Source organism: Spea bombifrons, chromosome 4, assembly GCF_027358695.1.
Source record: "Spea bombifrons isolate aSpeBom1 chromosome 4, aSpeBom1.2.pri, whole genome shotgun sequence".
In the NCBI taxonomy this organism is placed as follows: Eukaryota; Metazoa; Chordata; class Amphibia; order Anura; family Pelobatidae; genus Spea; species Spea bombifrons.
Genome location: NC_071090.1, coordinates 93,116,954 through 93,133,192, shown reverse-complemented (window position 1 = coordinate 93,133,192; position 16,239 = coordinate 93,116,954).

The window sequence follows — 16,239 nt, the reverse complement described above, 5'->3', positions numbered from 1 at the left end:
TTATTGTTGCACTGTATTACCGCCCGGTGTAAAATAATCAAGTCTTTAGTGACAATTGATAAGTACACCTATGTGTCAAGGAAACGGTTAAAATATCATTTCAGCTAAAGGCGCTCCAGAAAAAAAAATACCCTCAGCCCATAATAAGTCTGTCGCCTGGGAAGCTGCTAAAAATATAATTATCTCTTTCCAGAAGAACCGGGGCTAGCAGACCATGCCAAGGTGTTTGAGAGAACTTTCCTTATGGGCTTTTATGAGTAGACACATAATGAGAGGGACGCCTTATTATCACTGATTCGAAGAGAAGACGAATGGTCCAAATTGGCATTGAACATTTATGGGGCAAAGCCATAAAGCTATCGAGGGCCCCTTGCTTTCCTCTGTTGTTAATGGATTATTAAGTTATAATTTAAACAGCTTTATACTATGTTGTCAATAGGTGGTCCTGTATATTCACTAAACTGATGCCTTAGGAAAACTTTGTTGTCTCTCTCTAAGCTATTTTCCAATTTTCTATAAACTATAATAATAATGGGTCCCTGGGTAACCCTTGCTAAGTGGGCCAACTAGTGCCCAGCGTAGTAGCACCTGCCACCATTGTGCCTCCACCTCCATGACAGTAAAGGTGGAGGTACAAACCTCTCCACTAGTGAGTCCTCAAGTGCCATGTGCCTCTTGATGTAGGACTTCTGGTGTCATTACCAGGCAATGTATGTAATTTGGACAAACTCATCGAACAAACATGTTCTGTAAACAGATTCTCCAAAAAACGTTCTAAATCTCTACAGAGCCACAAAAAGGAATTCTGGACCAATCAAACGACACAATGTGTGTACTGTTTAGGGGTACACAGTGTTTACTCCTGTGATTAGCATATACATTTACTTATATTCCATTTTTAAATGTTACTTTTAATTGCTCTGCACACAATTCTGAGAAGGACAGGTTGACCACATTATCTATAGTAAATTGCAAAGGCATGCACTGTAGGGCAAGAGAGCAGAATAACAGAACAGAAAACTCATTTTAAGGGTGTGTGAGCTATCCATGTGTCAATCAACATCATTATCACTAATCCATTATTATCAATAATGTTTCATTGGAGATTGCCGTCATTTTTGTGTATTTGTAGGATCACACAAAATAGACAATTTTGCAAAAGTATTCACCCCCTTGGCATTTTTCCTATTTTGTTGCATTACAACCTGGAAATAAAATTGATTTGTTGGGGGTTTGTATCATTTGATTTACACAACATGCTTACCACTTAGAAGATGCAAGATTTTTTTTTAATTGTGAAACAAACAACAAATAAAACAAAAAAATGAAAACTTGAGCGTGCATAACTATTCACACAACCCCAAGTCAATACTTTCTAGAGCCTCCTTTTTCTAGTCACTGGGATTTTTGCCCATTCTTCAAGGCAAAACTGATCCTTGAAGTTTGATGGGTTCCACTGGTGTTCAGCAATCTTTAAGTCATAACACAGATTCTCAATTGGATTGAGGTTTGGGCTTTGACTAGGCCATTCCAAGACATTTAAATGTTTTGCCTTAAACCACTCGAGTGTTGCTTTAGCAGAATGCTTAGGGTCATTGTCCTTCTGGAAGGTGAACCTCCATCCCAATCTAAAATCTCTGGGAGTCTGAAATAAGTTTTCCTCAAGAATCTCCCTGTATTTTGCGCCATCATTCCTTCCTTACCAGTTTCCCAGTCCTTGCTGAAGGAAATATTCCCACAGCATGGTGCTGCCACCTCCATGCTTCACTGTGGGATGGTGTTGGGTTTGCTCCAGGCATAGCGCTTTCCTTAATGGTCAAAAAGCTTCATTTTAGTCTCATCAGACCAAAGTACCTTTTTCCACATGTTTGGGGAGTCTCTCGCATGCCTTTTGGCAAACTGCAAACATTTATTTTTCCGTTAAGCAATGGCTTTTTTCTGGTCACTCTTCCATGAAGCCCAGTGCTGTTGAGTGTATGGCTTAGAGTGGTCCTATGGACAGATACTCCAGTCTCCTCTGTGGAGGTCTCTTTGTTGCCTCTCTGAATAATGCCCTATTTGCCTAGTCTATGAGTTTTGGTGGGGGGCCCTCTCTTGGTTGTGATTCCGAGCTCCTAGAAAAGAGGGACATTAGGGGAGGAAAGATTGAAATGGTCCTTAGAGAGAGAGCTTGTGTGCCTGAAAGCAGGGCTACAAGGGTTAAGCCATGGCCATCACCATCAGCTATCCCTCTTCCAGGATCTTCTGCTGCTGTTATATGGAAGTAATATAGCTATTTGTGAGGCTTTGTGTCCTGCCAAGAACCAGCAGAGACATGGTTAAGGGGGGATAACTAGAGAAACTGCTGGGGGTAAATATAGCCTTTTATCCAGTACAAATCAAAGTAGGGCAAAGGATTACATAGAGGTACCAACAAATATCAGTGTGTAAACAACCACCCCTGCGGTGGGGAAAACACAACCGATAGGGGAGAGTCAGTTCTTTAAACAGTGATGAGAAGGCCACCTACCTTCCTCATATTCTGGTATGGGCAAGAGCGACCAATAGTGTTAGGCTACTAAGGGAGGGTGGCCAACCGGAGTAGCCCCTACGTTCTTCATATTAATAGTAGGGGTTAACACAGGTAGCACGGCTTAACCTCCCTTACAAAAAAATTACTGCAGTTTTTCTGAAGTAATACTGCTATTTTTTGGACATGAAAAAACTGCAATACTGCACTTTTACTGCAGTATTACTGCACATTTACTGCAGTTTTACTGCATTTGTACTTCACTGTACTGCAGTTGTACTGCAGTTATTTTTGTACGGAAGTACAAATGCAATAAAGCTACAGTGCATTGAAGTACAACTGTAGGTTTGCAATATAAAAAAAAAAGTGCGGTAAATGTGCAGTAATACTGCAGTACAGTGAAGTACAAATGCAGTAAAACTGCAGTAAATGTGCAGTAATACTGCAGTAAAAGTGCAGTATTGCAGTTTTTTCATGTCCAAAAAATAGCAGTATTACTTCAGAAAAACTGCAGTAATTTTTCGTAAGGGCTATATTCTATGCGGTTGCCCCAATGCAGATCCTGTAGACACACATACAAGTGCCCCCACTTCCATTTGTGCCCATTCCATCAGCAGCTTTACCCCCCAATGAGGGACACTTACCTACAATCGATTGTATCCTACTGGTGAAGCAGCAACTCTCCACCACTAGTGACCATGCCTACTTATTTTGGTATCGCTACTCTCACGTTTTCCCTCATGTATCCAAACAAATCAGTGCTGATGTGTAGAACATGTTTGAACATACATAGAAAAGCAATAGATAATTTTATATACTAAAAAAAGACAAAATACGTTAGCAACTGAAATGTTGCCCGTCTTTTAGATTTTGCTAACACATCCTGATAGCATGCATACTAAATCTTATCTGTGTCATTTTGTTGAGTTTTTAAATATTACATTTTGCAATGTCTGGTATATAATCCATCTTTAAGGTGGCAATATGTCTGTCCCTGGCTACAACAATTAGTCCCTGCTTTCCTGCCATACCATCTCCTCTGTGACCTTGGCTATGAAGATTCAATGACCGAATATAATGACCTTCCAAGTGCCACGGCTCATTACCCATAATGGAGCTGAGTGACCCTCATGCACAGCTTAACCATGCGGCAGACTGTGGGTCACGCCTCGGTGAGTTGCACATTGTCACACAGGTTTTTACTCTGTTCCAGTGAGTTAGAGAATATATTGGGTGTAGAATTTAACCTCCCCAGGAACACATATTGCAATGTTGTTACGAGATAAATGTCTTTGTTATAGAATGGAAATAACAAAGCTATGGTTTGATGAGTAATTGCTATGGTAACCAGTACTGTTAAGCCTTTCTGACCTCATAGCAGATAAGGGTGAACCCAGGTACATATACATATTAACCTGAGGATCAGGGTATGATGTCATATGTCGGTCCTCTGTGTCTTACAGGTGTGCAGTGCTGGGTACTACATGCTATGAAGATTGTGATGGCTCAGCGCAGTCCACCATAGAGTAAATGGGCCGGATAAGAAAATCATTGATCTCGCTTGTAACTGGCCCATTGAGCAGCAGAGCACGGAGGGCTTTATTGACAAATACCCTCTGTACCTGGAGCCCTAAGCCTATGCCTGAATACACTCCTGCCCAGGCAGCTTTATCTCACTCAGAAGTAAAACCAGTGTTGTTGAGCTGCTTGAAGCCCATAGCGCTTCCAGTTAGAAAACTGAAGCACATTCTTAGATTGTAGTATCTCACGGGATTAGCAGGATTTCGGCAGTAGCACAAAACACACAAAACGATTCAAAATGAAGAGAGAAGCCTCCAGCCCCTCTTGACTAAATGTTTTTTAGAGGCAGGTGGAACCATAGAGGATGTCTGAAATCTTCACTTTGTCTCTCCTCTCAGAGGGTGTCTGTCACTCTTCCTTTGGCAGTGATTGCATGGTAGTTAATGTAGTGTATGACAGCTGGGGTCTTACGGATAACCATCAATGGCCCAAGGCCTCTGTTAATTATTTATAGCTGAGTAAACTGCTACATTGCATTATTATTGATTGGTAAGAAAAAAACAAGCAAAATGACTTCTGACCATACGCATAAGGGTAAGACATTGCCATACACAGTACAAGAAATATACATACAGTCTGTTCATAGGACTAGGTGTCCATCTAGTGGCAGATTATCTAAGGCTCCCTGTGTGGGTGCAAATTTCATTCACATCTAACAGTTTTTTGTCCTCTGTGTGTGTATTGTATATGGCTGGTGACAGTCTCCCCCTGGTGGAGAATGATAGTTACTGCACATATTCCACCTACCATCCCAGAGACTACAGAACGCATTCTAAATATCCTTGTTTTAATGGAAGGCTCTTGATCTTGGCCACGTGGAAGAACTGAGTAATGTCTAGTGTGATGCTAAGAGAGCACAAGCAAAAGACGCATCTGTCTGCCAGCTGAGGCTGCTGTAACCTGCAGCTGATGGCTCTGCTCGCAGGGATTAAGTATTACCATTCAAATCTTGTCCTTTAAAATAACATCAAATAGATCAGACATACAGTGCAGACATTGCTGGCACGATGTGTTCACTAATCCAAGTTTAAGTTTAAAAGGCTAATTTATTATTACAAAACCCTTTTGCAACTATGTCCATGACAACAGCTAAGTCAACCCAAACTTTTGAATATAATGTTTTAGACTTGAGAAAGGGAGAAGAGCTCCCGAACGCTTGTCATTCCAAAATTCTGTTAGTCCAATAAAAAAGGTATTACCACAAGATACTTATTCCATCTGTTATTTGATATATATATAAATAAATATTATAATTTATTAATAAGAAATGTCCTAACATAAACAAGTGTCCTTGTTAAGACACTACAGAGAGGTATTCTTGATAGGGGACTCGTATACCCATTGAGGAATCTTTCTAGAAGAGTTTCTCTAACAGGGGAACTTTCAGGGAGAGTTTGAAGTTTGAAGTTGTGGAAGTTATAGCTGTGGTAGAATCTAATATAGCAGGGAATTGCATTAACAAGGAAGAACTCAAGGTAAGTCAAGAGTGGAAAGAAATTAAGAGACAATGGAAGAGCTAAAGCACAGACAAAGAAAAGAGGAGTAACTGTAATGGAGCATTTGTATGTGTATGTAATATAAGACATAATGGGTTCCACAAAAGTCACTCACACTGGAGTGGATCATCATAACCCTGGTGGTAAAGGGCCTCTATTTGTTTCCTACAAACAAATAAAAAATGATCTGTGGCATTTATCAAACTTGATTCTTGGAAACATACCATACTTACAGAATTGTACTATTATCCACCAGTACAAACTGTTTAATTGGAATGAAATCTAAATGAAAATAATTGGTACATTACAATGCAAATAAAAAGGTTACTTGGATTTCCAATGAGTAGGAGCAGGGGCGTGACTAGGCACCATTGCCCGCGGCCCCCCAACTTCACCAAGCAACAGGTCCCACAGTGCCTCCTTTGCCCCCAAACAGCTTGTGAGTACCTTCTTATGCAAACTGCTTGTGAGTGCCACCTTTTCCTCAAGCAGCTTACCAGCCTACCTCTGCTGTCTTTGCTCCAGGTTTTCAGTACCCCAAACAGCTTGTATGTGCCATCGTTGCCCCCACTCCAACATACACTATGGCACACATATGTAAACACACAAATTAACACACGCTAACACGCACACTTACTCATACTCACTAACACACATGTACACACTTATTCTAACACGCACACTCCCTCCTCTCACACCACTCATCTTAACACACTCTCACACCACTTACACATACATACTCACATGCACTTACACCTACACATCTGTGCTCACCCACATACACATTCACATCCATTCTCACACACATATACATCCACATTCATGCTCACACAAACTTATACATCTACATATATGGTCATATACACTTATACATAGACATTCATGCCCACATACACTTATACATATACATCCATGCTGACATATGGTTAAACAGTGGCAATCAAAATTATTTAATTCGCATTGCAAATCAGGTTTATTGTCATTTTTTTTTTACAATTTTAGCTGTTTACAATGAATAAATCAAACAAAAGCAATTGAAAAAGCTCAACACAACAAATACTTCAAGTGATTTCCCCAAATTCAACTGAAAATGCAACTTTTTTTTTTAACCTGGATGAATACCTTCCTGGGCCAATAGGAATGAACATGTTGGGCAAGCTGTACTACTGTACTACTCTTTATTTGAGAAATGTTTTATGTCTACACAAAGGTTTCCACTTAGCTATTTTGAAATTGCATTGAATATATTTGTCAGTTTAGCTTTGATTTCAGTAACAGGAAGTAATATTGTTTTTAACCCTTAAAGATGGAGACCATAATATCACGTCCCCATTTTCTCACTTACAGCTGGAAGGGTGGGACGGTTAGAGGGAGAATTCTTAGATCCATAAATTTAGGGTGCATCAAAGAAACATGACATACCATGGCTATGTAAAATTTTTATAGGTAAAACATTTGAACATTTTATTTTTTTCCTGAATTCTTTCCATTTTTTATATTTTGTTTTGTACTGAATGATGGTTTAACCAATATTTAAAAAAATCAGTGGTCTTTAAATGTAGATAAAAAATAAACCTTAGTCCTTAAGGGGTTATGGATTCAAAAGGGGTGGGGGGTATTGTGAAGGTAGCGGTCACATTAGACATTTATTTCCTGGTAAATTTAACCTAACGTGTGACTATTAATTTATTTTAATGAGTCATCCACCAAGTAGAGGAAGAATGGTCAGTAGGGATCCAGCTCCAGAAGCTGCCCCTTATCCAGTAAAGTTGCTTTAGTTGGCACATACATTCTGGCTCGTTCCTTTCTGTATTTCGTTAACATTTTGTTTATTAGTAAATGTATGTTGTACAGGAATGGATAGTGTTCACTTAGCATTATCTGTGCCGCAGGAGACTGGATACGTGTGCATCGCATTTTGCCTTTGAAGCAGTCCATACAGACGCCCCTGCGATAGAGGATTAAATGTCATGGTCAATACATAATGCTTTCTTTTTTCTCTTGAATATCTTTTAGAATTTGGTTGTAATTTAAACTCTTTGAAGTTCAGTATCTTTGAAGTTTTCCTTTCATGGTTTTCTTTAAAATAAAATTCACCTGGAACCAGATGATACTTTTAACCCACATATACCAAAGGGTCAGGATCACAGTATTTGATTAGGGTTAGTGTAATATTTATAAGGACCTCACTACAGAATAGGTAGCCCATTATATTTCACTGCTTTGTCAGATTTTTCCCATTTCTCTGTATTCTGGAATATTAGCTGCCCTTTACTTTCACAGAAGTTTTCGTTTCGTTGAGTACACTGACTCACCATGTGTGTTAGAGTTAGAAGGATATTTATAAGTATAAATCTATGAATTCCAGAGGATTATACGACAGATTGCAACATAATGTCTTGCGCAATGCTATATCATAAACAGCCAAAACAGCTACTTGTTGATAAAAATTTAGGAAATTGTTTCTGTATCATCACACAGGAAGTGTGCAAGCCCCCTGGGAACAAGCATAGACAGGGCACATGTATGAGTATACGGTGAGTGCGTGAGTGCTGTGTGATTGGCTGTGTTTGTTGGGGTGGGGTGTCCCCAGGGTTTTTTGGCACCATTCTGGGACCTCGGTCAGTGCTTGTGGGTGCTGAGCTTGGATATGGCCTGAGAAGCATGGATCTGGACGCCATCTTTGCTGCTCTCAGGGTTGATGCAGACAGCGATGGTGGCAGGGTCATTCAAGGGTCCCTCAGGAGCACCAGTTCAGGGCCCTGTGCATCCCAGGAGGCGACTACTCTGGGCAAGCTGCCTTCCCTTGTGCACCTGGATATTTCCCTGGTGTTGGAAAAATGGAGGAGTGAGATGGCGAAACCACAAATTCTTCAGGTTTATCCATTTCACAAATTACAGACCTTTTTTTTTTTTTTTTTTAGAAGTGATGCATTATGAAGAGGAAGTTCTATTTATTTATAACAAAATGGAGTAGCCATCTGGCTTCACCACTCTTTCCCACTTATTTTGCCGGAAATTGTTTTGGCTGCCGCTGTAATGGATCTTTACTCGTGACCGATTGCACTTATTAATATATATATATACGTCAAGTTTGTCTATTTCATGATATGGTTCTCCAAGCTGTGTTTAGCATTCCGTGGTCTGCAGCATCTGTCAGCTCTGGATTTCTTGTTCGTACGAAGAACTTACAAAATATAGAAGAGTCTTAAATAAGAGTTTATCTCGATTACTCAAAATATGTCTGTCTGCCCACCAAAACTGACATTGGCATCACGATGCCCTAATGGAGTAGGAAACGACTTGATAAGCTCTGCATTTCCCTCTGAGGACCAGTAGCCTGGTAACCAGTGTATAACATAAGACACTGTCATTCCACGAGTCATAATACTAACGCTATGACCCACTGACAGATGTTTTTATCTGAAAAATGTTATAATTTTCTCTTTAGATGATTGCTGTTAGTGGGGAGAGAGGGTATTCAGTGGGCATATTGGACTTTATTTTCAGTCAGGTCACTATTCAATCCAGATTGCCACATGCACGATTTTCACTGGGTCAGCCTGTGTTTGGCTTCATGTGACAATCTAGAGACAAGCATTGATTATAATTGTGGTCTTTAACAGCTGGCCCATTATCTAGTAATAAGCGCATCTAGGGCTAAACCTTGCCTCTGCTGCTTACAGTGAGTTGCCTTTCCCTGTTCATGATATGTTAATCAATGTCTAATTTGTATTTAATAATAGAGCTACATTTAGGCACGCAAGATTCTTCTATAGCTTCGTGGCCCGATGCCCTGTTTAAGGTCTCTCTAGCCCTCTTCTTATTTTTAGATGTGGAGGCATTTCTAGAAGCAGAGTCACTTACTTATTCATATCTAGAGCGTGAAATAAAAAACTGGACAGTGACATTTATTCTCCAATATTTGCACAGAGGTGCGCAGGGGAGGGCTGGCAGCCTAAGGCCTGGGGGGCAAGTCTAGTCAACTGGCCCATTGCACCATTAAAGCGGCTGCGAGCGACATTGAAAGCGGCCTTCGTGCGGCAGTCACTCCACCAGCGCCTAATGAAATTAAAGTGGCCGGCGTGCACACACCGCATGCCTCAGCTCTTCATCACACCCCTTTTAAGACGTGGGAAGAGGAGCTGAGGCATGGCCATTGGGTCTGACAGCCGCATGATGCAGGGGCGTACCTAGAGTATTTGGCACCTGTGGCAGACCCTGTATGTGGCACCCCCCCACACACACACACTTTAAAACTGCATAGTTTCTATGGTTAGGCAAACATTGACAGGGGTACAGCATTACTGTTATCATTATATACTTAGGGATTATGCGGTACCACCGTCAATGCGTGCCTATACATTGAGCCAGACACCGACAACCCCTATCACTATATACTAAGCCAAACATTGATGTGGTGTAGGCTTACCACTTTAGTGACTGGCATAGTATATAGTAGGGATGCACCGAAATGAACATTCTGTACTGAAACTGAAAATTCAGCATTCACTTGGCCAAAACTGAAAAAAAAAACAAAAAAAAAAAAACTTTAAAATACTTTATTAAAAGTAACACAAAAAATAAAACAAAAAAATCAACAACAATATTAACATATATATATATATATATATATATATATAACAACAACAATCACAATCCTATCATGCCCAGGTTCTAGCATGTGCTGGCTGACTTAGCATGAAAGGAGTGTGATTGCTGTTTGCAAATATATATATATATATATATATATTAATACTGAATTATTCTGTCCAATAAAAGTGTTAACACACCGAAGTTGGACCAAAAAATAATTTATAACAGCAATCACACTCCTATCATGCCTAGGCAGCCACTACATGATGGAATCTGGGCATGAAAGGAATGTGATTACGGACTCCCTATGCCAAGCTATCCCCCAACACTTACACATCCATGCTATCTGAAACCCTCATTCACAAACATTCAGCATAACACCCATCACTCTCACACACTTACATTCAGCATAACACCCATCACTCTCACACACTTACATTCAGCATAACACCCATCACTCTCACACACTTACATTCAGCATAACACCCACCACTCTCACACACTTAAATTCAGCATAACACCCATCACTCTCACCCACTTACATTTAGCATAACACCCATCACTCTCATACACTTACATTCAGCATAACACCCATCACTCTCACACACTTACATTCCGCATAACACCCATCACTCTCACACACTTACATTCAGCATAACACCCATCACTCTCACACACTTACATTCAGCATAACACCCATCACTCTCACACACTTACATTTAGCATAACACCCATCACTCTCACACACTTACATTCAGCATAACACCCATCACTCTCACACACGTACTAATCCACTCTCTCCTACCTTTTCTTCTTTCACTCTCACTTTTCCTCTTCGTCCTCTTCTTCTTCTTCTTCCTGTCCTTCCGGTGTACTAAACGCTGAAGATAGTGGGCGTGGCTTCATTGTTGTGCGCCGGGATTTGACATCAAGTCCCGGCGCACAGACACAGTTGCCGTGCGCACCGTTTCTGAAGGCGTGCCGGCATGGTGGCAGCCCTCAGATGAGCGGCAGCCGGAGCGGACCGCCCCCCCCCGCCAGGTACGCTTGACGCATTGAATTCTCGTCTGCCGGTCGTCCGTCCGGCCCACCGGCCCGGATTTAGGGCGGCCTGGGGGGCAATTGCCCCCCTGCCCCCCGGCCCAGCCCGCCCCTGGAGGTGCGCCTTTAGGAAGGTGTCTACAATGTCATGGGCCTCCTACATGTGGTTTACAATGAGCAATTACTACTGCTAAATCCAAGTCCTTCAAGAACTATAAGGCAGAACACAATTACACCAAATTTTATAATACATTTTATTGAATTATCCTTGTAGGACTCATTAAAGCAGGAAATAGTGAATCACTTGGTCTTTTTGCCATATGTGATGCTTCAAAGGTCATCATTTCTTCAGAGGAGAACATTGCAGACTCGCCACTCTCACATTTACCCCTTGCTCTGGATGAAGACAAGACTGAACGTAATACTCCATTGAGAATCTGTGCTTTCCTGTATGCCTGCCCTGGTATTTATTAGACTCTAGTCTAAAGCTGCACGTATCTACAATTATGCCAATGGCTGCCACCCAATCTTTGGTTTGTAAGGTGATGATGATGACGACTATTGTAGAGGATATGTCTTATTTTAAATCTCATCATATTCCAAAGAACACTTGGTTTTTGACCAAAGCCTCACACTACCATTGCATATACGGTATATATATAGACGGCAAGTACTATATATATGCAATATTATATATGCAATATGCAGTACTAAATAATATGCATATCCCAAATCATTATTATTATTGTTATTAAAACTGCTGCATGACTTGGGGAAGACTTAGGTGCTAAAGATGAGTTATAACGTATCACGTTTTATTTATAGAGTGCCATAAGATTATGCAGTGTTATTACAATAATATTAAAACTGACAATATAAAAAATGAACAATAACATTAACACAGGTTGAGACATATTGGTACAGAATGAGAAAAAAGAGAGCCCCACTGTTGCAAGCTCACAGTCTGTAAGGAGGTTGCGTGTGAATGAGGCAGAAGTTGGTGTCAGCTAGCTGCTTGGAAGAGATTGATTTGACTGTAGCAAGAATCCCTTAAATAAGTGATCTGGCAATCTAGGTGATGGAAACATAAACAAAGTTTCTTTCCAGGTTGTGGGACGTTAAGTAAAAAGATTGTATATGTCTCTGAACCAGTTGGATTTTAGTATTTACAGTTAGAATATGTAGGAGAGAGTCAATGAGAGTACTATAAACCTGTCTTCTTTTTTTTAAACCAAGCCACCAAGGCTTGTTTAAGGTCCTGCTAGCAATACAGCAGGATTTATAAAAAAGGGAAAAGGACTGTGGCTGTCAGCTTATAGAAATGAGTAGAGGAGGGGACAGCATTCCTTGATCTTGGAACAAGGTAGGTACTGAGCCCACGCACCTCGCCAAGATGGACTAAATACATTTCCAATTGTAACTGATTTCCAGAAATACTGCACTAGATTAAGTATTAAGTTCCTTCTACAGTCATAAATATTGTAATTACAACAACAACACTAGACCTATTTATCACTAATATTCTCTTCTTTAGAAAGTAAATACAAATAAGTTAATAGGATAAAAATTAACAAGGGATCTTGTCCCCCATATGGTTTCTTTAGGAAGCCTGAATTAGGTGCATGGAATTCATGGTACATCTTGATCACAACTAGAGTACGCTTGACTTTAAATCAGGTCAGATTGCTTTAGGAATTTGCTATTTCCTGAATCTCCCAGACATTAAGAGTGCTGTTGCACTAAAACAAAACATTACATTAAATTAAGTGAAGTAAATAAACCTTAGAAGATCGGTCATTTTATTATTTCCTGGAGAGGTTATAATATATATATATAAGATTAATCATGCAAAGACAAAAAACTTTTAAGAGAGTCTTTCAGGTTCAGTGACAAGAAACTCTGAAAGCAAAGCTGGTGCAAAGGTAAAAACTAGGTAAAAACTCATTTTGCCGCCCCTTGTGTATTGCCCTTGAGGGTGGTGTCATACCAGCACGTCATACACATTGCCACCCCCCTTGCGTTGACGGCACCTACATTGCAAATATAGATCACAGGTCACATACACCCCAAAGGCCAGCCCTGCTACCCATAGGTCTGGCCTCAGCACCAAGATCCTGAAATCTCTCTTTATCTCTCCCTTTTCTGTCTCTTTCCTTTATCTTTATTCCTCCACCTTGTCTTTATCTCTTTATTCTATCTCTCCTCTTTCTCTTTATTTCTCATCCTCTTTCTCTTTACCTCACCCTTTCTCCCTATCTCACCTTTCAGTTTATCTCTCCTCCTCTTTCTCTCTCTTTTCCCCAAACTAAAAATATTCTCTTTTATATCTCCCCTTTTTTTGATTCACTTTTTCTCATTAGCTCACCTCTTTTTTTCCTCATCTTTCCCATTTCTCTTTATCTCTCCTCTCATATCTCCCTTTTCTCATTGCCCCCTTATGCCCATTTCTCATTATGTCATCTCACCTGTTTCTCTTTCTCTCCTCTCCTCCATCTCCTTTAACATTATCCCTCACCCTTGTCCACATATCTCCTCCTTTTTTTGTTTTATCTGCAACTTTTCAGTATCTCTCATTCTCTCCCTTTATCCCCACCTCTCTTCTTTCTCCTCATTATCTCTCCCCTATAGCTTTTCCTTTATCTCTCCATTTTCTTACTGTATCTCCCCTTTCTCACTATGTATCTCTCTCCTTTTGCCCAATAACTCCCTGTGTTGGGAGTGTGAGGCCTCTGTCTTACTGCTCGGTGGTGTGTGTGGCTTCACTGGTAAGCCTAGGCAGACCCTGACATGCATACCCAGGCAGACAATAACATACCTAGGCACACACTAACATATTCAGGCAGACACTAACATACATACCCAGGCAGACAGACACCAACATAGATACGCAGACAGACACATACATGTAGGCCACTTACCACACAAAGCTTCAGCCTGTGCTTGACGCACTGCGAGCTGAGATGTTGCATGATCCCGCTTCCCCCCGCTTCAGTCTATATCGGTTCACCTCCACCAGATCCACCAAAGTGCTTCAGCAGAATTGAAAAGGAGGGATGAGGGCCGTTTGGAGGGAGAACCATGACATACGCAAGCGACCCTGCTCCTCCAGTGGATCTGCATGGGGGCACCTTTAATGCAGTAGACTTGCCTATATGTAGTACCAGCTCTGTTTAAAAGCCTGCTGTGTCAAATGATAATAAAGTTTTCCTGGCAAAAATATGAATAAGACAAATATTTCAGTGACTAAACCATTGTTTCTTGGAACTGCTTTAGAATTCACCAACAGTAGCAGGAATGAAGTTTCTAATGCCGGATTTTGTTTAAAAATTCATCAGAGTAGATGGAATGGCATGGTTAATTGGAGCTCAGAAGCTCTAAATACTACGTGCAGAAGTGGAAAAACTATTGATCTGTATCCATCTCCAGATTTCAAGACTGAACTACGTATGCACTCTGCAATAGGACAACTCATTAGGTTGGCTATGGAATCCTAAATGCTGTCTACCCCTAATTACCTCAATTCCAGTTTTTCTTTCTAAAATTCCAAAAATAAGGTAACTTTCCAACTTGGTTGACATTAGTTAAATTTTTTACTGGTTTATTCCGGGGCTATTTTAAATGCTATTATGGAAACTACCCCAATTGTGGACAGTCTTAAGTTTTTATTCTGTACGCTGGGAAAACATAATGAGATATTCACACCAAAAACACAACACCCACTTTATTGTAAGCACATGCATTTTCTAACGAAGCATTGCAGAACATTTTCCTATACATAATCCTTTATAACTTCAGATTCTGGCTTGGAGAACATTTGCACAAGAGGATTACTGGTGCCAGCAATGAGATCAATATTTCTGCTTGTAATGTGTCAAAAAGATCAGAACATGAACACTGCATGGGTATTCCTATATAAAATACACATATTTTAGAGCAGGTGTTATATCAAACCTGAAATAATCATCGGTTCTTTGCATATTATAGTCAAGTAGCTTGGACTCTTTTTACATTTTACAGTTCAGTACCCAAAGAATTTGTTGGCAGATAAGAACCATATGGCCCATCTAGTCTGCACAATCCCAGGCCTGATCTTATATTTAGGATATGCCCATCCCATGCATGCTTAAACTCCTTCACTGTATTAACATCTACCACTTCTGATGGAAGGCTATTCCATGCATCCGTTACCTTCTCAGTAAAGTAACACCTCCTGATATCACTTTTGAACCTTTGACCATCTCATTTAAGACTATGTCCTCCTGTGGTAGTTTTTCTTCTTTTAAATATACTCTCCTTCTTTATTGTGTAGATTCCCTTTATGTATTTAAATGTTTCTATCACATCTCGCCTGTCACTAGAGTTGTGCAGTTGAACTTGTATCAATTGAAAAGTTTGAGAATTTTGGTAAATTCGGTGATTTGTATGAAGCCAAGAAAACAAGGTCAGGCCCCCCACAAAGCCATAGGAAGGCTGAGGCGAGAGAGGCACTTGCCTCAGGCGCAGCTGCACGGGGCGCACAGTGTATGTGTATATGTGTGTTTATGGGCATGTGCGTGTAAAGGCAGTATGCATAGGTAGGATGTGTGTAAGGGCAGTGTATGTATATATGGGTGTTGATGGTCAGGTGTGTGTAAAGGCAATGTGTAAGGGCAGTCATGTGTAAGGGCAGTGTATGTGTATATATGTGTGTGTTTGTAAGCTGGTGTGTGTATGGGCAGTATGTGTGTAAGAGCAGTGTAGGCATTTGTATGTTTGTAAGCTGGTGTGTGTGTATATGTGTGTAAAGGCAGGGTTGTGTAAGGGCAGTGTATGTGTATATAAGTGTTAATGGGCAGGTGTGTGTAAGGGCAGTTGTGTGTAAGGGCAGTGTATGTGTATATGCATGTTATTGGGCAGGTGTGTGTAAAGGCAGTGTGTAATGGCAGTGTATGCCTATATGTGTGTTTATGGGCAGTCATGTGTAAGGGCAGTTGTGTGTAAGGACAGTGTATGTGTGTGTTTATGGACAGGTGTGTG